This window comes from Macrobrachium rosenbergii, chromosome 48 (assembly GCF_040412425.1).
Source record: "Macrobrachium rosenbergii isolate ZJJX-2024 chromosome 48, ASM4041242v1, whole genome shotgun sequence".
NCBI classification, from domain to species: domain Eukaryota; kingdom Metazoa; phylum Arthropoda; class Malacostraca; order Decapoda; family Palaemonidae; genus Macrobrachium; species Macrobrachium rosenbergii.
The window spans coordinates 51,624,514-51,649,547 of NC_089788.1; the positions used below are offsets into that span (position 1 = coordinate 51,624,514).

Below are 25,034 nucleotides of genomic sequence, written 5' to 3' on the forward strand. Positions count from 1 at the left end.
AGAGAGAGAGAGAGAGTGTGTGTGTAAAAAAAAAAAAAAAAATATTTTTTTTTCTGTTAGGTAAGAGGTGTGAGGTTTAGTATTTCTGTTGGGACAATCGCTTGCCGATTGTTCCCTTGGTGGGTTGTTGCCTCCTTACTTTTTTTTTTATTTTTCTTTGAAGGAAAGTTGACGTCTGTCGCGCTGTCTCTGACAGTGGCAGTCAGGTTTGGTATGGCAGCGAAGTCAGGTCTCAGCAGCATAGCAGCAAGGAGTCTTTATGTTTGCAGCAGGTATCATGTTACCTGTTGGATGTGGTAGCAGAGGATGGCTGGATGACTAAATCGTAGTCATCTGAGGAATTGGTCTCCTGTTTGACAGCAGATTGGCTGTCTCGACGTTTCTGCCGTGATCATCTGTGTGTTGATGTGTTCCTGTTTGCAGTCACTGGCTGCTTCGATGATTTCACGGAGTTCGTCTGAAGCATCTTCATCCTCTTTGACAGCTGGGTCTGTCTCGACGTCTCTGTGGAGATAGTCTGTTTTTTTTTGTATTGTGCTACCCTTAGTGTGCATTTGTGTATGCTGCTTTAGTATGTTGTTTATGTTGTTTATTGTTAATTATGTTGCAAGCTGTGCTTTCCTATTATTTATGCTGCCTGTTGTTTATTTGTAATGTATGCTGCCTGTTGTTTATTTGTAACGAAATTACTTGGTTATGTGATGTAGCTGAAGTGTTTGTTGATTTGTATTTTATTGTTGACTAAGTTAAAGCGATCATTATGTTTATTCATTGTTATTGATGTTACTGCTTTTTGGTAGAGAAACTCAGTTTCAGCTACATTTATTTTTGCTTTTGACTGACTCTAATTGTGATTTATTTAATGCCAAACCTGGACTCATTTGTATATAATGTATATAACTTTGTTATAATAAATTAGTTTAAGGTAATTTTTTTGTTTCTGTTCAGCTCCTTCCTCCTTTGTTTGCCTCAATTTCTGCCAGTCATTCCAGTCCTGTAACTTTGTTTGTATTTAAGAACCTGCTGAACCAAAAAGTGGTTCATAACAATATATATATATATATATAATATTTATATTATATATACACACACATATATATATATATATATATATATATATATATATATATATATATATATATATATATATATATATATATATATATATATATATATATATATATATATATATGTGTGTGTGTGTGATGTGTGTGCTTGTAATGCAAACTCTTAAAGAATGATTTGTGTATATTCATGGGCTACAGGGAGATGACTTCATTTTGTGTAGGAAAAGATTACTGTCTTTATGCACTATATAAGGCTGCTGTTATGCTTTTGGTTTTACCTCTATTATTTCTGAAGTTGTTCTGACATAAATTTGATTAAACTGCGCGTGATTTGCATTCGTGTTCTACGTTCATGTTTCCAAAAGACAGAGAATATCTTCCTTATTTTGTCTATAAAGCGCTAAGTGGTATATGATGCTTCATCTAGTGTAAGTAGTGCGGCATACCAGGTGTCGTATTCTAAGCTTAAGATATTAATCTATTATGTGATTTAACTTACCTGCTCAAACGTGTAGGTGCTTTTTACTGAATTTCAGTGATCGTTTTGTAAACTGCTCTCTCTCTCTCTCTCTCTCTCTCTCTCTCTCTCTCTCTCTCTCTCTCTCTCTCTCTCTCTCTCTCTCTCTCTTTTACACAGACAAATGCACACACAAAGGCAAACTTTAGAAAATTTTCCTATGTAGTCTAATATAGATGGCATTCTAAGAATACAAATGCTGTATACTTGCTTTCTCTGTATTAATGTAATATGGACGTATTTAATTCCTCTTCTTTCTTTCTAACAGAATTTATCATGGTAACTTTGAAACTTGTACTTTTCTTTGTTGATTGTCTTTTATTCTTACAAGTGTTAGTTCCACAAATTCTCCCCTTCTTGTTCAGGAAGAAAAGTGCTATGGCAAAAATTCCCCCAGTTTTTAAGTAGGCTGGTTCCTATTACGCAGTATCCTGCATTTGTCTTTGTTATACAAGCTTCTGCATATTGTGGTATCTGCTCTACAAATTCCTGTGAACAGTGGTTCTCATTGCACAAATTCATATCAAACAGATGTTTCAATTGTACAAGTTTCAATGCACAGTGGTCTCCAGTAAACAGTATCCTGTGTACAGTGTGATCTCTATTGTACTTATCGTGGCGGAAACATTGAAAATATAATTCTTGACATCAGCTAAATCTGCCTCTGTTCTTCTCGCCAGTTGTTCTCGTCGTTTTATATAGGTCAGGAATGGTATGATAAAGACAAAGAACAAAGAGAGAGAGAGAGAGAGAGAGAGAGAGAGAGAGAGAGAGAGAGAGAGAGAGAGAGAGAGAGAGAGAGAGCGGACGAGCAAGGATAAAGAAAGGATCTCTCTGCAAGATGTCTAGACTAGACTTAAAGCTGAGAATCGAGAGGACGTGTGTGTGTGTGTGTGTGTGTTTGAGAGAGAGAGAGAGAGAGAGTTTGGAAATGGGGGAAGGGGGGGATTGGTTTGGTGGACCTCAAAGTGTGGGAAGTTGAAGCTGAGAGTGAGGAATATACCAAAAGCCTTTAAGCATAGGCTGAAGGTTTTTAATCCACTGTAAGGGAAGCAGTTTTAATTAAGAGAAAAATAACATTCAGTTAATAAAGAGCAAGAAATAGATAATATAAAACAAAACTGAGAAAGTCACATTCAATTAAAAAAAAAAAAAAAGAGCAATGATTGGCGATTAAAAATCAGAAATAAACAAAAAAGTCACCTTCAAACAAAAAGGACAGACAGAGCCGAATAAACAGAAATAATGACCACATATATAAAAGCCAAAATGAGGTAAAAACTTCCCACTTGAATAAAGATAGACATGGCCAAAAAAAGACAAGTATACTGCAATGCAATTTAACACTCTAAAGAAATGATACATTGGTAATCTGTTTTCAATTGAATGTATAGTGAATTATCATGTGGCTGTTATTACGAACCGGAGAGAATCACCAAAGCAGGATCTACGTTAGTGTTGCTAAAGAAAATCATTACTGCGTTCAATGTTGCCAAAGACAATCATCATTGCCGCGTCTATTTCAGTGGTATTGCAGCTGCCTGCAGCTGAGATGCATAATGAAAAATGGGCTTCGATGAATGATGAGAAACCGAATGCTCAGGAAGTCATGATGAATGTTAGATTTTATTGTTGTCTGTTGTCTCTATTCTTCTTTAGTAAGGGCCAATTTATGGTGGAAATCTACCCAAACATGAACCTTATGCACACTGTATGTGTGCGGTTTACCCTCTAACGCATTTCAGCATATTTGTTCATCTGTAATTTTGACGTTGCGGAAGTTTGTGCGACATTTCGTGGTGTAGAATATAGGTAAATGTAGCGTCCGTACATTGAAGTGTTAACTTTTTGTTTTCCGTTTATTTTCACGCGTTTTGCATTGAAACTCATGACACATGACCTCTGGAATATGAAAAGAATGAAAAACTATTCTTCCACATCAGCCTATGAACCCTGTTTGAGCCTGTCTATTAGGAATGGAAGCTTAGAGATCTGTCCACTCCGATACAGAGTTCTTTTATGTGTTGGTTTTCATGTAAACTGTGTATTTCATTGACGATTTATGAAAAGCCAGTATTTTATAATGTCAGACATTATGAAATGTTGGCATTTGTCGATTACTTCTATAAGAAAAGGATTTCATTATGTAGAAACAGCTTTTAAATCCTGCCGAAACTCGTCATTTTGTTGGGAATGGCATAATTTATGCGTATATATATATATATATATATATATATATATATATATATATATATATATGTATATGTGTGTGTGTGTGTGTGTATTATATATATATGTGTGTGTGTGTGTACATACACCCAGTGGTACCATCCGTGCCTCACCACGGTAGAGAAGCTTTGGCCTGCTTTGTGTTAAATCTGTTGTCTCTAGTAATCGAAGCACTGATTATGTGTTGGGGTGATTTTATTAACTTGGTGGGTTGCAACCAAGGTTAAGAATATAATGTGGCCAGCAACCTCATCCCAAAAAAGACTTGCTAAGTAGACCCTATCCCCAACTTTCCTGTAAGAAGAATACGTAAATATATATATATATATATATATATATATATATATATATATATATATATATATATATATATATATATATATATATGTATGTATGTATGTATGTATAACCTTTGAAGGGAAGTTAAGAGTATACGACTTAAGTACGTGTGTTCAAAAAGATACCATAGCAAAGTGGGAATTTTTATAATTCAAAGTGATGATTTTCCTTTCCGCAGACAGATGAGGGTGACAGCTGTCCCCCGAAAAGTAATGTTACCTGCTGATTTTATTGTCTTCGTAACGAAACGTTAACCAAAAACCGGATTTTTAATTTCACTTATTATCGAGTTCTTTGACACCTGTTTTTTGATAGACAAATGAATCGATCATTTGACTGATATGTATCTGCATACACTGTAGTGCTTTTGAAAACAATAAATCGATTGCATGAATTTATGTAACCGCATACTGTTGATTAATTGGGAAAATAAACAGATCGATCAGTGGATATTTAGGATTCTTTATGATTTGCAAATAAGCATAATTATATGCACTAGAGTACGTGTGAAACTGAACTCTGTATGTAAATGTGCATGCAACCGTATGCAGCTGATGACGTATGAGACTTATCTTTGTTCCTCCCCTCCACTTCCCTTAGGTAAAGTAACGGCTTATATATTGATTTTAGTGCAACTGTTACGCTTCTCTCATCTCGAATTGTTGATGAGTATTTCAATTGCTCACTTCTCTGGTGGGTCTGCGTCGCTCTTTGGATTTTTAGAATTGCATTATCTTCTGCAGGGGATTCGTTATTTCTATTGTGAAGTGTAAGTTTCGTTCTTCACAGGGGCTGAAAAGTTCTTCCATATTTTGTAGGAGCTGAGACATTCATTGTCTTTATTTGGCGTTAAGAATTTCCCTTCACTTACCTTTGATAATAGTTATGGATATTTCTCGATTCTTTGTGGTCGAGACATTTTCCTCATTCGCTTTAGGGTTGGATGAACGATGATTGATTATATGTATCAATTAAATTTCCGTGTTAGGAAGTTTTCAATCTAAGGTAGTTGAGAAGTTTCACCCTTTTTTAATCTGCTTAGTGGATTTGAGTAACGGTTTCATCATCTGTTGTGTCTGGGAATGTGTGCACATATCTTAGCAATGAAATCAGCCAGAGCGTAAGTTTTCATGTTTGATATAAATTTTCTCTAAAATTATAGACGTTACCATGATTAGTGCCCTTGGCATTTCGTAACAAGAAATTATTACTTTTATTGTTTTTATTATGTGAAGTACCACTGATTAATATCTGAAGTTTCTGTGGTTTCCCCATCATTTCCTCCACTTAGTTTGAAGTACATTTTTGAGTCAGTGCTCAAAATAGGAATTGAGCCATTTTTAAGTGTTCAGTCTTTTCATTGTATATTGTGACATCCAATGGATTTAGGACAGTTCAAGGGTACAGATTTCAAATCTGAGGTGAGATTCTCTATCTCGATTTTAGCTCTCGAAATGGCCCCCAAATCGAATACAGTGAACCACATAATTTTCTTTCTGATTGTGAAAGGGAGTTGATATTGCTGCGGACTCTTCACTGCTTTTTATGAGAAACTGAAGGAAAACTTTCATGAAAGCTGTTTATCTTAATGACTGAAATACAGTTTTTTTTTTATAAATTCTTATAATAATTACATAAGCTGTATTAAATATGTATAAGTTTTAGCATAAACGGTATTGTTTACTATGAATCAATGTAATTCCTGAAATGAATAAGGAACAAGCTGAGGCTGAGTTTTAGCTTAGATAACACATCTACTTAACTATTAATATCACATATTTATAAATGTACTTTTATTCACAAAAAATAATATAGTTGTGTAAAATAGCTCACCGGCACCGTCACTAGCTGCGTATTTAATTATTATTAATTAAATACTCAATTAATTATTATGAATTATTTCATTATTATTTACTGCAAAGCAGCAATTCCCTTCAGTAGCTATTAAATTTATTACATTAGCAAAAGCAATGCTAACTTTTTTTTTAATATTCAGCTGCATTCAGAATGTCTCTAGCAGTCTGGAGAAATATGACAAGTTTAGCTGATCTGACTTATTTTTTTGACAGATAATAAGCCTAGTAGCAGCAGACTCGCTCATAAACTCCTTATCCTTGAAGCTGAAGTTTTCTTTTTCCGTAAGGTACTCTCTCGTGATCATATACTAAACCTCTATCTAAACACTGCGCTTTGATAATCGTTTGGTTTTCATTTTAGTTCTTTTCTTCCGGTTAATACCTGTAAACGCACCGTCCCAAGAACGTAGAAAAAGTCTTAGATCCATTATCACAATTAAAAAGAAAGCTAGTCTTCATTGTTGATGAATTAGCCCTGTTTGTTTTTAGTCTTTTTAAAGGCTGAATTGATAACAGAGAATTCCATCCCCAGATTTGGAATCAGCATCTTTGAAGTTATCTAAATCCACTGTATGACACATTCTAATACATATTGCCTGTGCACATGAATTTTTGACAAAGGCCAACAACAAATTTTAATGACACACTCTACTATATAAAGCTTGACCTCTGATGACTTCTTGACAAAGGCCTACGACTATTTCTACAACAGCAAATCATACTTGTGAAAATTATTGGAAACTAGACTCAAACCGCCAGCAGAGCCTCTTTTCACAGTTGCAGGTCAGTTTATTTAGCGTTGATGACCTTGGTTGCTGGGTTTCCGTTAGTGCTAGAAAGTCAGTCATACCACTGTTAATTAGTCTCCTGTACATGGTTTTAAGTCTCTTTATGATAATACAATTCCTGTGGCAAATTGGCCATAACTTTTGTGTAGATCTTGCCAATACCTTGACATACAGTTACACAGTATTTCAAAAGTAAAGGTAGGGGGACTGGCAACCCAATACTCATTTGTAGAACAATGTTGCCTGTTTAGAAAAAAAAACAGAAGCTTGGAGAGAACTGAAACACTGTTCCATAAGTAAACATTCGTTGAACCGTGTAATGCGATGATTACAATTTCAGTCAAGTAAATATGGGTAGAGGTGAATTAATGAGTGTTTATTTTTTATTGTTTCTGAGTTGAAAAACCTGAAGATTTTGCGCTATGTAGTGGGACTATAATGTATTTTTCCTACCACGAAATGCTTCAGTCTGAGTTTGCGAGATAGGATTTGCAAAAAGTTAAGACATATCATAAATTGTTACATACTGAACTATACTCTGTAACCCGATTGTGGACACAATCACTTTAAAGACTGACGCAATTGGACCTTGTGGTTAGTGTTATTTAGAATGAGGTAAATGCAGTAGAATTGCATGTAAGTATACCCATGAAAATATAAAATAATCTATTATGATTGATCTCTGATATATTTCCTTTGAATAGATTGGTAACCGTCTTGATGATAACGTTTCCTGGTTATCCATTCATACATATTGTGTCTCATATGATCATTATGTTCATCTGCTTTATATTGAATGGTATGAAAGGATGTAAGATAACAGGTCTTCAGTAAGTACTGTTTTTTCATAATGTAAAATAAGGAAACTAAGGATGAACGTCTCCCAACACTATAAGGCTGCGCAGCGCAGAGTTGGCTATAAAAATTCTTGCGTCAGTCATATTATTCTTTCATTAGTTCTGTCTCTGCTCTGATCTCTCGGTAATGCAGGTTCTTGTATAAAAAGTGCTGCGATAAGCTCGGTCTTGTACATCGGTGGTAAAACCGTTTTTAAGCTAATGGTTATATTTATCATCAATACTGCAAACAATTTACACCCTGCCCTCCTCCTGCAAAAAGCGAGCGCACAAATATATATGTATGTATATATATATATATATATATATATATATATATATATATATATATATATATATATATATATATATATATATATATATATGTATATATAAATATAAATATCTTTTTGGTTACTGAGAGCCTTGAAATCTGAGAGGCAATTAATAAAAAAAAATTGTCCTTCCTGCGTAGGATTCTAATCCTTGCCGATACCTCGACCAAGAAGCTTATAGACTTTATTGCTATCATTATTGAACATTGAACTGGTGAGTGTGAACAGAAGATATATATATATATATATATATATATATATATATATATATATATATATATATATATATATATATATATATATATAATATACATATATATATATATATATATATATATATATATATATATATATAAAGTTCTGAAATTATCTGTCCTTTTACGTGTTTGTATCCTTTCAAATGAAAAAGCCTGTCAGCTTTTCATTTTACTGACATTCCTGATCGGCTTACGAACCGGCAAGTTGTTTTCATCAGACAACAAGGCAATCTCTTAATAATTTGATAGCTTGTATGAAACCCAGTGGAAATTCCATTGCATCCTCAGTCAGTGTGATTTCCGAACTTCGTTTGATGCTCTCTCTCTCTCTCTCTCTCTCTCTCTCTCTCTCTCTCTCTCTCTCTCTCTCTCTCTCTCTCTCTCTCTCTCTCTCTCTTATTGGAGTCAGCTTTACACAAAAGATCTCTTAAATACTGGAACGTATGCTGCATGATAGAAGTGGTCCTAATGCACAATAAAGTTGACCCTGAATTGCTACAATTGATTTGAATAATGAATTGTTTAGTTTTTTTTTTTTTTTTTTTTTTTTTTTACTCTTCGTGTTCTTTTCATCATTTCTAAGATTCATCATCTTTAGTCTGATTTCACCCATTTGGTCTGAAAAGGTTTTAGTGCTTCTCTTTTGTACTACTTTATATTGCCATGCACCATTTTCTTTGTTTTTCTATTTTTCATGTAAGTTGAACATATTGGCATATTATTTTGTCTCTTCTCTACGTTCTCTTTGTTTTTTTTATAGCCAATCACTTTTGTGAAAGATTGGGTTAAAAGGCTGTTGGTTTTTACACTTTTATATATAAATTTTTGTTGCTTTTCAATTGTGAAAATAATAATAACACTTACACAACGGCTGAGTTTCGAAATGTGGCCCACACAGTCCTGAGAATTAGCACAACAGCATCCAGTGCACCTTTAGGCTAATTCTTTTTGGGAACGGTAAAATTAAAGAAAAAAAAAGACGGTTGCCGGATGAAGGCAATGGTGACCTGGGACAAACTAGATTTGTAGACAAGTAGAAGTTTGTTCGCAATCTTTTGTTGTTTCATTGTAGCAAAAGAAGTGTGTCCACAAGATAAGGTAACAAGATACTAACCATAAGTATTTATTTTTATTTCCTTCTGCCTGTCTTTCAACAGAGATCTCCATGTTCATGTTTCATCTGGTTGACAGGTTCCAGTGTTCTTCCTGTGTGTTGTGTCACTGCATCCAGACAAACAGACGAATGAATGTTACGAAATCTCATTCGTAAAAGCTATAGTTTGTAGTAAGAGAGCCATTTGGTCTTGGGGGATTTCTCGTGTAGCGCGTTACATTTTGTACAGGGAGGGACTAACAGAGCAGTGGACGGACCGACGGCTGTCGTTTGGTTCTTGAATATTTCTTGTATATATTACTCCGCCTTTTTTCTGACTGACAAGAAATTCGTGCAGCTTATTGCCTTAAACCTTTGCAGCATTTGATTGAACTCTTCTGAAAAAAGGGCAGCTATTTTCACCTTCAAATTTCATCACCAAAGAACATATAAAGTCTTGAGTCTGGTGAAAGACAGGCTTTCAGTCTTGTCATTTTACCCGTCAGGTAATAGAAAACGCACACACAGGTCCCATCGTCCAGTTGCTATCACCTTCGTCCGCCCAGCGAGAGACCCAAGATCGATTCCAGTGGCGCCGGGGGTGGGTGGGTGGGTGGCGATGCTGGATTTAGGCCTCTTTCTTGTCAAGTCCATTTGGCTTCTGTTAACCCAAACAGCGAACAGCATCCTTGGTTGTGAGTCGACCGGGGAGGGTTGCAGACCGGAGGGAAAGGGCTTAGGGTTTTCATAAAGGACCTTCTGAGACTTTGCAACATCATCTAAGAATAAAAGGCGCGTGTGTATGTGTGTGTGTGTGTGTGTGTGTGTATATATATATATATATATATATATATATATATATATATATATATATATATATATATATATATATATATATATATATATATATATATATATATATATATATATGAGAGAGAGAGAGAGAGAGTTTCTGTACGAGATATTTAGCAGTTTCATGTATGATTTTGTCAGTTCTCAAAACAGTCATTTTCGAAGGCCCCTTTTTCTCTCTTCTTGACTCCAGCTTGAAGGAGGGTACGTATGGGGGACGTGTACTGAACCAGAGGACGAAGTCCTCTCTCTCTCTCTCTCTCTCTCTCTCTCTCTCTCTCTCTCTCTCTCTCTCTCTCTCCTTTTCGTACTTCCGGAACGAATTTTATGAATCTCAGTTCGTCCGGTATGATATATCACCGAAGGTTTTCAACATATTGAGTGCCCGCTCCCCTTTCATTTTGGCCTTAGGAAGGTAACAGAGGCAAAGAAAACGTGAACGCTCCCATATAGATGGAGTTTTCGTAATGAAGAGGCCAGATATGCTTGATTGATTATCAGCTAATGATAGTTAACACAAATTTTTCGAGTTTGCCCGCTGTCCGCTGTGTGAAACATTTCATAGGTAAGAAATCGGATGAAATATGTCATATGTTGATCGTTCCCCAAAAAAGATAAAAAATTCCAACGATTTGTATGGTTTGCTGAGTAGCAAAACCAGAATTAAGTCTATGTTAACTCAACTGAGTTTGTTTTTATTAGTCGAATCCTGCGTGTTTCGTTTATGTTATTTGTGTTTGTTTGTATTTCTGTCGGTTTTATGTACGTTTGTTCGAGCATGGTGGTGCCACATACGTCTTCTGCCCTTAGTGAGAAAACACACACAGGTGGGCGGTATAAATAGAAGCAAAAGTAGGTTGGTCGTTCACATCGTTACATGCTCTCTCTCTCTCTCTCTCTCTCTCTCTCTCTCTCTCTCTCTCTCTCTCTCTCTCTCTCTCCAAACACATAGAAACACGCACTGAGATAGTCACGTAAATTTCACAAAGAAGCAAACAGCGAGCTCATATTCACACTACATATAATAAATGTATATATACAGTATATATATATACACATATATATGTATGTGTGTATGTATGTATGTATGTATGCGTGTGTGTATGTTCAAACACTTTCGTGAAAAGATTTTGAATTTTATTCTGTTTAATGGGTTTCTATAGAAGCAAATTGTGTGCCTTGTTCCTGCCTAACTAAGTCTTTCCCCGTCCCTCTGCTTCCTCCTCTGGCCACCCAGACTGCAAACGTCTCCTCACTTTCACTCTCTCTCTCTCTCTCTCTCTCTCTCTCTCTCTCTCTCTCTCTCTCTCTCTCTCTCTCTCTCCTCTCTTTCTACCCAAGAGGGAGCGAAGAGCAGACCAAGCCGAATAAGAGGAAACTAACTCTCTCTCTCTCTCTCTCTCTCTCTCTCTCTCTCTTCTCTCTCTCTCTCTCTCGCTTGTTCCCTCCTCTCTTTCTTCCCTAGCATATTCTCCACCCAGCTTGTGAATTATGTCGACCAGTTCCCCGGGAATATCGCCAGAAAACCCGATAAACGTGAAGCTTGCATCCCACCCCACCCTCTCTCTCTCTCTCTCTCTCTCTCTCTCTCTCTCTCTCTCTCTCTCTCTCTCTTTGTGTCTTGGTGATAAATGGTAGGTAAGGAAAATATCGACATGATGTAGCAGAAATCGAGGAAGGCAGGAATTATTGTTTTTTTTTTTTGCTTCGACTTATTTTTTACACGTTGCTTTCGTGGCAGTTATTATTATTATTATTATTATTATTATTATTATTATTATTATTATTATTATTATTATTATTTAGTTTCTCCCTTTAAAAAAAGTGAAAGATATATTGTACTTGAAAAAAAAAATAATGCATCCATAATTGGCGCTTTTAGCGGTTATACCCAAGTCATTATCAAAAATCAGTTTTTGGTTCGCTCCAGTATTCTTCTGTTCTTTTAATAGTGAATGTCGAGACACGTACCCACTGCGTCTGCGAAGATTACACCTTTAGTCCTGTTCATTTGCATAGTGAGTCATTCAGAGAAAAGGAGTTGGGATCCGAAGTTATTGTTGTATCATTCTGAAGAAGAAGAAGAAGAAGAAGAAGAAGACGACGAAGAAGAAGAAGAAGAAAAAGCTCACACGAGAGAAAAGGCTAAGAAGATTACAAGTCATGGCTCGTATGGAACTTTGTTTCTTCTCCTCCTCCTCCCCCTCCTTTCCTACCCCCCCCCTCAACTTTTCTTTTCTTATCTTTTTCATCTTAGTTTACTGACCTCATCTTCCGACCCTCTGGCTTTCAAATTTCTTTTATCGTATTTCTTATGAATCGCGTCTTCATTTTAAAGACATAAACGTATACACACATGTGTGCATGGGTGTGTATGAATGTATGTATTTCTCCATATATATGTATATATATAATATATAAATATATTATATATATACTGTATAAACTGTATATATATGTCTATATATATATTATATAATATATATATATATATATATATATATATATATATATATATATATATATGTATGTATATATATATATATATATATATATATATATATATATATATATATATATATATATATATATATGGGTGTGTGTGTGTGTGTAAAAATGTGTGTGTGCATGGTGTGTATGTATGGATGTAAGTAAGCGTTTGTGTGCATGTGTGTAATCTCGCAATATACATATATATCGCTTTCATTGTGGCAGAGTTACAGTTGCTCCATTAAGGAAGTCTCTTTCCGTGGCCCTTCTCTCCTCAGCCCTTTGTACCCTGAGCTGCGGCTGCAACACAGCATCAGCATCAGAAGCAGCGACAACACATCCACATAAATTTCCCCCTTTATTCTACCACTGGAATTTTCTGCCCCCATTTTCTTTTACTTTTTCTTAGGGTTTTTTTTTAACATCGAGCCTTGTGTGTTTTTTATTTAGTTTCTTTTTGTCGTGAGAATTTTATGACCTAACGAGAATATTTTTTTCATGCTAGGGATTCCACAAGAATAGGTGTACTATTATTATTATTATTATTATTATTATTATTATTATTATTATTATTATTATTATTATTATTTATATCAAGGATTTATGTGCGCTCGTATATTTGTATAGAGTTATTTTGTAAACGAGGATCTGTGTGCAAGGTAGGTTTAATGCATCTGTTTGCCTCTTTTGTATATTCCGATACTTAGCAATTTACAAGCATCTAAATATCATTATTCGCACTCCGTATAAAGTTAATCCATTCGTCTAAGAAGTTTTCACAAAATAAAACGGCCTTATATTGTGTAGGAAGTATATATATATATATATATATATATATATATATATATATATATATATATATATATATATATATATATATATATATATATACATATATATACATATACATATATTTGTCAGATAACCCAATGCCCTTGTCTAGCCCAGACCCAAGGAGTAAAATATGCTCTTTTGTGTATTAGGAGAGGGTCTTGGTGAAACTCTGTCAATGATTTAGAATAAATTCACATTTATTGAACTCTATGCTAGTAGCTTTACTTGTCGGAGTATATTCCTTTACTATAAGTGCCAAATTGTATGCAACCTTATATATTAGCAAACAACGACAAGTCCCATAGATGACTTTACATATTACTGATTTAGTTTAATGAAAGCATTGTTTCTGCCTATACTCTCCAAATAAACTTTTCTGAAATATCTTGAGACGCTGTGAGTAAATTCACCACCCCATGACTGTATGTTACCCAGGAAACTCGCCGTATCTGAATTACTCGTTGTAGCAGTGTAGCTGGTAACATGGCTCATGCCATTAATCTTACTTCTAGTCATGAAACCCCAGTCTTATGCTATTTAGACTCACCACTCACGGTGACAAACCACTTTAGTTTCCAAGATTCAGCAACAATTTGCCATTCCAGTTATTTTCAGACTTCAGTCTCCCTCTCCGTTACGACTTCTGTTAATCCTTAGCTTCACTGTGCGCTTCCAATGCGTTTGAAACATCGGCTTCGATCTGCATTTCGAATTCTTGCCAGCCCCCACTCCACTCCAGTCACCTATGATACCTCAGTTTCAATACAGTTTCAGTGTGGAAAAGTGGATAGAGAGACCTCTCCTAACAGTTGATGAGCGTCCCAGTTGCTGAATACCATGTTCCCTCTCAGCTCTCTGGTTTTTAAACCCCAGAACATCTTGCCATCTTCCCTTGGTCCTTTGTGTTCTGTAGCCGTGTATTTTTACAGCTTAGTGGCTTTGAAGGCCTGCATCTTTGTAGTTTTGGATGGTGCTGGGTAACATCTTGGCACCTACAACTTGGGTAAGGTTTATAACCTGGTTTATGAGCAACTTCAAAGTTTTCGTAACATTATCAGCGTACGTTGACAGTGCAATGATTTTCCGGAGTTACAACTTGGTGAAGTTGTAGGTTTGGAAATTAACAACTTAACAGTTTTAAACTATGCAACTTTGCAACTTAACATTAGAAAATAGAACAAGTTGTCATGTATTTAGAAGGGAGGGAAAGCACAGAAAGTCATTTAATTTTTCTAATTTCTGGTCATTTGTTTACTTCTTTTGCCACATCGGTTTTTTCTTTGGGTCTTCTTATTTGTTTTTTTTTTTTTTACGCGTCCCATCCCTGAGTCCTATAACTTCTGTATAAAAGAAGCATGTATATTTTTATGCCCCGGGGCCATATAGTTATTGACCTGTCTGTACGATCTGTCCCATAAGGTTTCAAGTTTTTACCGAGTCCATAAATTTTGAACTCTGCGAGGTGGAGACTTCTTGTTTGGTATGTATTCTCCACTAATGAAACCAAGGTGCAGAGTGAGATCAAGGTCATAGGTAGAGGTCAGAGGTTTTATAGGAGTTTACCACCTACGAGCCCACGTTTTGCTTTTTCAGTATTTTTAGCTAGGTTGGTAAACTAAGATTATTTTTGTATATTTGTTTTCATATTGATGAATTTTTTAGGTTTTTAAGGGGCCATCGTTGGGTATCTGGTTCACACTTTCTTTGTGTGTACTCATTGGGGTGAGACCAAGAATGTCGTTCGAAAGATATCCCTTGTGGATCTTAGCGCCTTCCTTCCATTGGAAAGATCGATTCGCTTTTGCGAGAATGAAGTTTTTAAAATAGCAATTTGGATATCATCTTGTGAGTTTGTAAATCCAGACCTTCACTGATGAGTAAAAGAAAAATTGGCCAGAGTAATAACATGGAAGTTTACTCTCTCTCTCCAGAGTATGATTAATTTGACGCGAAGAAGATTAATATATATTATGCAGGCAGGTGAGGTGTTGTATTGTCAGCCAGCGGTGAAATATCAGAGAGAGAGAGAGAGAAGAATTTTCGTCAAGTGGTGTATATGCCGATGTGGTTTCAAATTAAGAAAGTTGTTTGCTTAACTGCCTCTGATGAAACTTTCACATTCTGATTGTCTCAAGAGTTATTTGTCAGCTTAGAAAATTTCGATGAACTTAAAAATTGTGTGTGTGTCTCTCTCTCTCTCTCTCTCTCTCTCTCTCTCTCTCTCTTCAGGTATAAATATATATATATATATATATATATATATATATATATATATATATATATATGTAATAAAGAAAAATTAGAATAGATGGTGGAAGAGTGAAGGATGACTATAAAGTTACAGGGCCAGCAGAAGCCAAGAGATAGAATAATTGACTTAAGAGTTAAAGGAAGAAAATAGCAAACAGAATGTTCGTTCGCACACTTAACCAGTCATTTCTAATGCTAATTGCTCTATCCTCTTGGCTTTTATTTGCCCTGTAACTTTATTCTTGCTCCTCACTATTTTCGCCGTCTAAAAATCTTTCACTCTTCTACCAGTTATTCCAGTTTTTATTCACTGTCACCAGTCAACGCTGAATCAGCTGCAGACGTGAACCATGCCACGCTCCATTCATAGTTTCTTTACTTATCCCTCAATATTGCTCAAATTCCTGCCCTTTCTTTCGCATAAAAAAATTAAACAGCCATAGAGTTTTACAGCTGTTTTTAACCGCATTCTTTAAATAAACAGCCAAGTTTCCCATACACCCTCAACACCATCCATTTCTTATCCCCATTTATTCTAGAGCAGGCTTTTTCTAGGTCTATATATGCTGCTTTCATCTTTCCTTTTACTTCAAAATCTCTCTTACAAATGTGTCCCAACAAACAACCACCGTATCACTTTATCTATCTAAACCCACTCTGCTCTACCCCTATCAATACCACTGTGGGTTGTTTAACTTTCATAATGAAGGTTTTACAGTGCATCTTCCACGTATGGTACATTTTTCCTTATAAACAAATGGTTATTATTCCACACACTGTTTTGGAGACTTACCTTCCTGGATAAGGAGAAATAGCGGTTCAGCAGTTAACTAGATGTCACCATAGAAGTCATGATCATTGCATTTTTGTATAATATATATATAGGTATGTGTATATATATATATATATATATATATATATATATATATATATATATATATATATATATATATATATATATATATATATAATATATATATATATATATATATATATATATATATATATATATATATATATTATATATATATATATATACATACATATATAATTTATATATATATATATATATATATATATATATATATATATATTACATATATATTTTGTATATATATTATATATATAATTATGTATATTTTATATACTCATCATTTTTGTATGGTAGATCTCTGTCTCATTTCAACTTTTCCCTTTTGTTGAGTCACTGATTATTCTGCATATCTAACTGTGTATTGTTGAAGTCTCCCGCCTCAAAACCTCAGATATATGAGCTTCTGCAATACGACCCTTCAACTCAAATCTTGAAAGAGACTTATTTTCATTGTAATCTAACAGCTCATGACGTTACTGGGTCACTGACCTCACTTCCCATTAAAGTCGCAAGAGTCATTAACTGCACTTCATAAAACCTGGGCGTGTTTACGTTTTTAATTGATAATATGTCGTTTTCTTGAACTGAATTTTATTTTTGTTGGGTTAATTCTAGTTTCTCCTTTGTACTTACAAATAGAAAAGTCGTCTTCTGTTATTATTATTATTATTATTATTATTATTATTATTATTATTATTATTATTATTATTATTATTATTATTATTCACCTTCTTCTTAATTTCTTTTTAACTTCTGTGATCATCTATGGTCATTGGTGCATAATATTAATTGATGTTATATGTTTTGTATATCACATTCATCATATTATTATGGAAAGCCATAAGATCCGTTTTATTCTCAATTTTTTTTTCATTTACTTTTCCATATTCAAACAGACAGTAATATTTGCAAATAGAATAAAGAATAATTGAGATGGTTTGGTCGTTTTAATAATCAGTTTCAAGTATATCTTTTGACGTACAAAAACTATTTATGTATATATATATATATTTATATATATATATATATATATATATATATATATATATATATATATATATGTATGTATGTATGTATGTTGGCTTAGTATTATATAAACTTTCAAAATATATTACCAATCTCTTGTCCCCGTTACTTGGAACTATCTCCGATTCTCACATATATAATTCACTAGATTTAGTTGATAAATTAAACAAAATCACTTTTTGCCCCACTGATAGATTTGTTAGCTTTGATGTTTGTTCTCTTTTTACCAAAGTCGCTATAGATTCTATTTTAGGTATCTTAGTAACGAACTAATTCAGCATGAATTACCTCTACTTGTAAGTCATTATTTCACTCACTAGGTTGTGCATTTTGTGATTGTAAGTTTATATTCAATGGTGAATTCTACCAACAAATATTTGGTATGGCAATGGGCAACCCTTTATCCCCACTCCTCTAAAACTTGCATATGGAATTTTTTGAAAAACGATATTTACCTAATATTTATACTCTTTTAAAGTGGTGTAGATTTGCTGACGATATTTTAGCTGTTTTGCCTGCTGATATTGATGTAAATGATTTACTCTCTAATTTGAATAATCAGGTACCATCCATTAAATTTACTTTAGAATTATAAAAAGACAATTGCCTCCCTCCCTTAGATGTTTTAATACATAGAGAACCATTTCAGTGCAAATTCAGTATTTACAGGAAACCAACCAACAACTTATGTCCATTTCTATTCAGGCCACTACCTTAATATCAAAATATCCATTTTTTCTTCTATATTTTTACGAGCACTGCGCATTGTCAGTCCCCAGTATTTGGATCAAGAAATCGAATAGAAAAATAGGAACAGGTTGATGTTACCCTTCTCATATACTAGATATTTGCTATAATAAAGCCCACAAAAAGTTTTACAGTGAAAGTAATATGGAGGAAGAACCCCCTAAGAACATTCTTAGCCCGCCTGATTGAGTGGTTTTGAAACCATAAAATCATTGCTAAAATCTTGTAATGTCAACCTGGTTTTTTTCCTTTAATAACACACTAAAAAGAATGTTAATAAAAAATAGCCCTAAGGAAAGCAACACCTATAATAATATATAAAATTCCATGTTTGGACTGCTCTTTTTTTATATAGGTCAGTCTAGTAAGAATTTAGAAGTGAGAATTAAGCAGCATAAGTATTCTGTCAAAACTGGGCAAACATCCAGTGTAATATCCATTCATTTAAGTGAAAACTCACACAGGGTCTATTGGACTGAAAGTTCAGTGATTGCCAGATCGAAAGATTTCTCTTCACGAAATCTTTTAGAATCTGCAATTATACAGTTTACTTCCTTAGCCCTGACATGTATTATTGGACCCCTGTATTAGTAAAATGTTCAAGAATTACCTTAAAGATAAAATCAGTGACTTAGTTACTAATTAGTTACCTTATATATGTTTTCTATGTATTTATATGTTTAATAGATTTTTAAATGTTCATTTTGCAAAACGAACATTTAAAAAATCTATTTTTCCTTTGTGGCATTTGCTTTATTTATATATATGCACATGTATATGTTGGACCTTAGAATGGGGAAAGTTCCATATGGTCCTCAGCAAGTGTTTTTTGGGATGAGGTTGTTAGCCCCATGCCCTTCTCCACCTTCACATTCAGCTAACTGCTAGGCACTAAAATGACTGCTTAGGTCCACAGAGTCCCAACGGAACTTAAGAGGACGTGTCTGAAACATTCTGGCTTGCTTGGGAATCGAACGCAGACCATAAAGAGGTGAGGCGAATCGAGTGTCTTCCCCAGAGAATCGCCCCAGCACCCCGAGGGGTTCGACTTCCGCGCGTCTAACTTTGAATGAGATTCCTATCTGAAAGCGAAGCAGCCTGATAGCGGACTCTACCCAGTTCCTTTGAAGAAAAGGTATCGAGCTTTTCAACGTTTTCTCCTTATTCAAGTTATTATCATCTCTTAAGGAGCTGCCGTCTGTAGAGTAACATTATGCATTTTTCCCATCTGGGATATAATCATGACTGATAGTTCTGAATTATTTTTTTCATTCCGTTTCATTGTTCATTTTATGTTGCGAAGGTTTGCGTCTCTTTTCCCTGTCTTGTGTCTTATTTATATGGCCACTGCCCATTTATTCGTAATGCAGTGTTGATCAAATAATGTTGAAATGCAACATCTGGAATATTTTGTCAACGATGATGATGTGCATGTCATCATGATGATGATCTTCTGCGTTCATTCCGTTCATGCTTTGCGCTCTCGCTCTCACGGACTTAATCATCGCTAAGTAACAAGAACAATCATGAGCACATTCCAGGCATGGCGCCTTTCATATTTTCAGTGTTTGCCTTTAATCTGCAAATGCACGCCTGCGTTTATTCTCCTTTTTTCTGTTCGCCATCACCACCCCGTCCAAAAAACAACAAATGAGTAAATCAGGATATAATGCATCTGCAACTAACTAACTCGGATTTCTAAATATTTTGTATGTAAGAGATGCTAGTTTATTATCCCCGACAAAAATTTGAGTCCACCAGGAATTACTTTAAGTAGAAAAGCAATATAACTGCCGTGAGAAATGAAACACCCCTGAAAATCCCAATGTAAAACACCGATAGTAACTGAAACTTGCGAAAAACCTTTACAATTTGGTACATGCGTCAGTGGGTCAGAAATGAGACCCAAATTCCAAGAGAGAGAGAGAAAGAGAGAGAGAGAGAGAGTACAATAAGAAAGCAATCCCTGTAACAATGACGATTTCAAATCAACGGAAAACCTTTTTGGTTTTTCAGAACTCAAGTTGTTGCTCATACTATTTCTAATGTCTTTTTCCTGCTCGACATCGCGTAGAATAAGGGACCTTAACGTTTCTTGGAAAAAATGTGAGTAATTTACTTCGTTGTCCTTGCATACATCAAAGCAACTGATAGAGAAAAACTCTCGTCAAGTCTTAACGGGAAAAATTGCAGAAAGGCGTCGATTAAACAGAGACGTTTGATGTACTAAGAAGTTTCCCTAAAAGCAATGTATGATCACACAGGTCCCCAGATAGATGTGCGAGAAGATTCAGGGGATACAGATACTTCGGAAGCATAGAGAGAGAGAGAGAGAGACAGAGAGAGAGAGAGAAGAGTGATATAATGATTCGATTTCTCATCTTTCTTTTTAGATCTTGGCAAAGCAAATCATATCAAAATACTATTGAAGTGCGTCGTCTGGGAGAAAAGAAAAATTGGAATTGACTAAAATAAAGGACGAAATTATCAGAGATTAGACGAACCACAGCCTTCCCCTCTCCCTCCTTTTTTAACGTTCCTCTTCCTCCCTTTCTCCACCGCCTCCTCCCAACCTATTCCACACTGATGTCAGGTCACTAGGGAGGGGAGGGGCCTCCGGGAGAGGTGGAGGAAGAGCGGAAAGTTCGTACCATCGTTTCCAGAGCCTCTGGACTCCACAAGGATGATCATGGAAGCCTCCTCCTCCTCCTCCTCCTCCTCCTCCTCCTCCTCCTCCTCCTCCTCCTCCTCCTCCTCCTTTCAGACCCAAACGCATCGATCCTCTCCTTCCAGCAGCTCATGTTGGTTTCTCTCTCTCTCTCTCTCTCTCTCTCTCTCTCTCTCTCTCTCTCTCTCTCTCTCTCTCTCTCTCTCGGGAAGTCATCTTGAACGCGGACTTGATCCTTTTTTTTTTCCAAAGCTGAACTATTTTTTTTTCTCTCTTTCTCTAGATGAGTAGACGTTCATTCGTAGCACAATAAACAGTTTGTTCTGACCTTGAATATTGAGAATTAAGGGACTGAGGTGTGCGGTGGTACTCCGTTTGAAAACGAAGGCTCTTTAAGAAAGGGCACTCTTGGTTGTCCCATATATTTAAGTTTTATTTTTACGTGTGTGTGTGTGTGAGTAATGGGGGGATGAAAGAGAGAGAGAGAGAGAGAAAGTTCTGTTTTAATTGTAATAATCTCTCTCTCTCTCTCTCTCTCTCTCTCTCTCTCTCTCTCTCCCCATTACTCATATATATATATACAGTATATATATATATATATATATATATATATATATATATATATATATATATATATATATATATACACGTGTTTATCAAAATAACAGATTTCGGGGTCGAAAGCATTGGTCCGAAAAGTATGTAAATTGTTCTAGTGGTGTTCGTCAGTGCCTGTTTCTCACCTGTTTTCCTCCACGTTTTCTATGACCTTTTGTGGTCTATGTCTTATCCTATTCATACTATATCTGAAGATTCACCCCTTCTTCTATCTGGCTTTTCCAATCGGCTCTTTTCTGCAGATTGCAGTCCTCTTGGACTGGTCTTTCTTTGTCAGTCACCTTGGGTTTTGTAAACTTATATATGTTAGGAGAGCCCTGAGTTAGTCAAGTGCTTCCAACTTACATTTACTACCTATTTTTCTTTCTTCCCTCTTGTGAATATTTTATTCCTTTCCACAAAAATTGTACCTGAACCTGTCAGCAGTGCCAATACTGTGTCTTTGTTACTTTATCAAGATCAGAGTGTATAAGTGTGGAGAGCTTTGTACTTCCTGCTCTGTAATGTGGTGTTACTCTACAAATCCTAATTCTATAGGCACTTCAGTAGTTTTGATGCTGATCTGTAGAGCTTAAGGAGAAAGTCGCTCTTCCTCTCAGGCGGACATATTACGTTCACCAGGCCGCCTTTTCTCATATTTACTCTCTGGAAGTTAGGCATCATCGGTTTACATGACTCTCTGACCCCCACTACCTCTGAGCTTTGGAATTCTCGTCATGCCTCCATTTTCTCCGACTTATTCTAGTTGCATCTAGCTTTTGCAGAATAAGGTCTTTAGATTGCAGTAGCCAATAGGCTATGTACCAGCAGTCTTCCTCCATGAGCACCTCGTATATGGCAGAAAGAACCTTTTATTAGTGAGAAAGCAGTGGCAATTCATTTGCGTGTTTTGTCTTATGCCTAAGGTGAAGCGAAGTGTTAGTTGTGAAACGCTTTCCTTCTTATTTATTTCGGTTAAAGTGATATATGCTTATCCTTATCCCTTCAGGTGAGTTATATAGGTATTGCTTATTTGTCAATGTTGCTAAATGCTGTACCTATTTTTATTGCGCTCGACTGTTTTGAAGAGTTTTCCTCATAAAATTATATTAAAACTCTATAAATGGTGCTTGGAATCAGTTTAGTCTCTCTCTTTCTCTGATATATGATATATATATATATATATATATATATATATATATATATATATATATATATATATATATCTGTGTATGTATATATATGCATGGATGTATAAAAGGACAAAATATGTATGCGCTTTCCTGTCACATCCTGTAAAGCACGAGCGCTACATTTTCCTAAGAAAGGCATTTATAATTCACAACTGGCTTTTCTCGGAAGTGGCTTTCCTTCATCTAGAATATTTCATGGAAGCTCTTGCTTTGCCCCGGAACCGGGAGCGAGAGGAAAGTTGTCGCTCTTTCTTTCTTCATAACACACGTCCGGAATTCGATTGTGACAAACGGGCCTGCCAGAAAGTGCCTTGAGCAGGTGGGAATAATAGTCTAATTTTCTTTCTTCTTTAATTCGAGATGTTGGGATTAATGAGAACGGGAAGACGCAAAAAAGTGCCGGATAAGTATCGGGGAAGCCTGAGAATGTCTGCAAGAGCGATGTGAATGGGACAGTATGTGTAAGGGGTGTGACTCCCTTCTCGTGAGCCTTGTTGTGTAGACGTCTGAAGAACCAAAGCATTAGAGGTTTTTCTGCACGGGAGGTTCATCCATGATTCAGCAATTAACAGTGACTGTTGTTCCCTTTGTTCCTGTAGAAGGACCCCAGTAAGTGAATGCCTTAACATCAACTACCCTTCACACACACTGTGCCATTCACGTTTATCTTGCATGCATGCCCCTGTAGTGTTTCTTTTTATGGAGTCCCTTCCTTTCTAATACTTCTCTTACACCATTTACCCAGTACTCCCTAGGTCTTCGTATCCTTCTCCCATCCTCACTTCTGGTTTCTTTTTTACTAGCCTGGCTTCCTCCTTCGCTCCATATCACCAAACCGTCTCAAAACACTATGATACATTCTTTCACCTGTACCAACGTAGGCCACTTCTCGTGTGTATCTCCACATTTCTCACCCTTCCAAGTATTCTTACGCCGGTTCATTTCAGCAACTTCAAAATTTTTTATTTATTTAGTTATTTATTCATTTATTTTTTGCACTTGCCGTCAACAAACACACTTTATTTCCTAAATGAGAGTTGGCTCAGCATTACATGATATCACCTTGGCTTCCATTGACAATTCAGGTCTTTCCCAATCTTGCCCACACAAAACACACACATGCAGCTACTTTTCTTCATTCACCTATTCTGTGGCTTCTGTAAAACTAGCTTCTCTTATCATAGTATTATTTTTTTTTTATATTTGCGCCGAAAAACCTGCAGGAATCAGCTGCTGCTATTCTTCCACACTCGATATTATCGTATATTGCTCAGTCTTCTTGGTTTCCGATTACCTTGATAACCTTCTTCTTGCTCACATTTACTCTCAAATTTCTCCATGTAATAACACTTTCAAAATATTTTATTATTCTCTGCAGTGTATAATCTGCTAGCAGCAGCCGGTCTGCTCGGTGTTTACAACTCATTTTTTTTAATCCAACAATCTGCTCCTTCAACTGTTGTCCTTTCTTTCACACCACTTCACTCCAGTCATTAAGGTGTTGGACAGCCATAAAGACGTAAACATTTTTCTCAGACCCACATGTATACCAAACAATTTACGCTCCCTTTCTTTACATTCTACACACACATACATACATACATACATACATACACAACACTAAACTGCCTCTCATTGTAAGAGATGACTATAAAGAAGAGCGAGACGATAACCATTCATATAATCATCCTTGAACTGCTGAATGAGGGAGAAACCTAATGCGTAGAAAACTTTTGCAGCACGAGCCACTTACAATACCTGCACAGGAGGCTCATCACCAGTGCCTCTAATCTCCCCACATGTGCATTGCACCATTCACCTCTAACTTATGTACATTCTTTCTCCCCCTATAAGAAGGCCTTCAGTTCCAGTGCCTCACTTACTACAGGTATCCAGCACATTCTAAGTGTTCCTCTTCTCCGGCCTCACAATGCCTCTAAACGATCCCTTTTTTTCCTCAGTAACTTCTGATTTCATTATTCCACTCGTTGCTCTGTTATTACCCTCATGCTACTTTTCTGTACTCACAAATCTCTTTGCTGATCTATGGCTCTATATTTGAATTTTGCATGCTCATCATTTACTCTTCCACGTCAGTATCTTGAACCACAGCCCATTTTCATCAGTCTTCGTTCTAGATTTTTTTTATTTCTTCATCCTTATCAAACTTGCTGTTCCTAATTAAA

At 35.7% G+C, this 25,034-nt stretch overlaps 1 protein-coding gene across 2 annotated transcripts in view; it reads left to right on the plus strand.

The window, feature by feature from the left end:
• Window positions 1–25,034, plus strand: part of LOC136831375 (focadhesin) — a 459,396-nt gene that overhangs the window by 163,504 nt on the left and 270,858 nt on the right. The window lies entirely within an intron of this gene.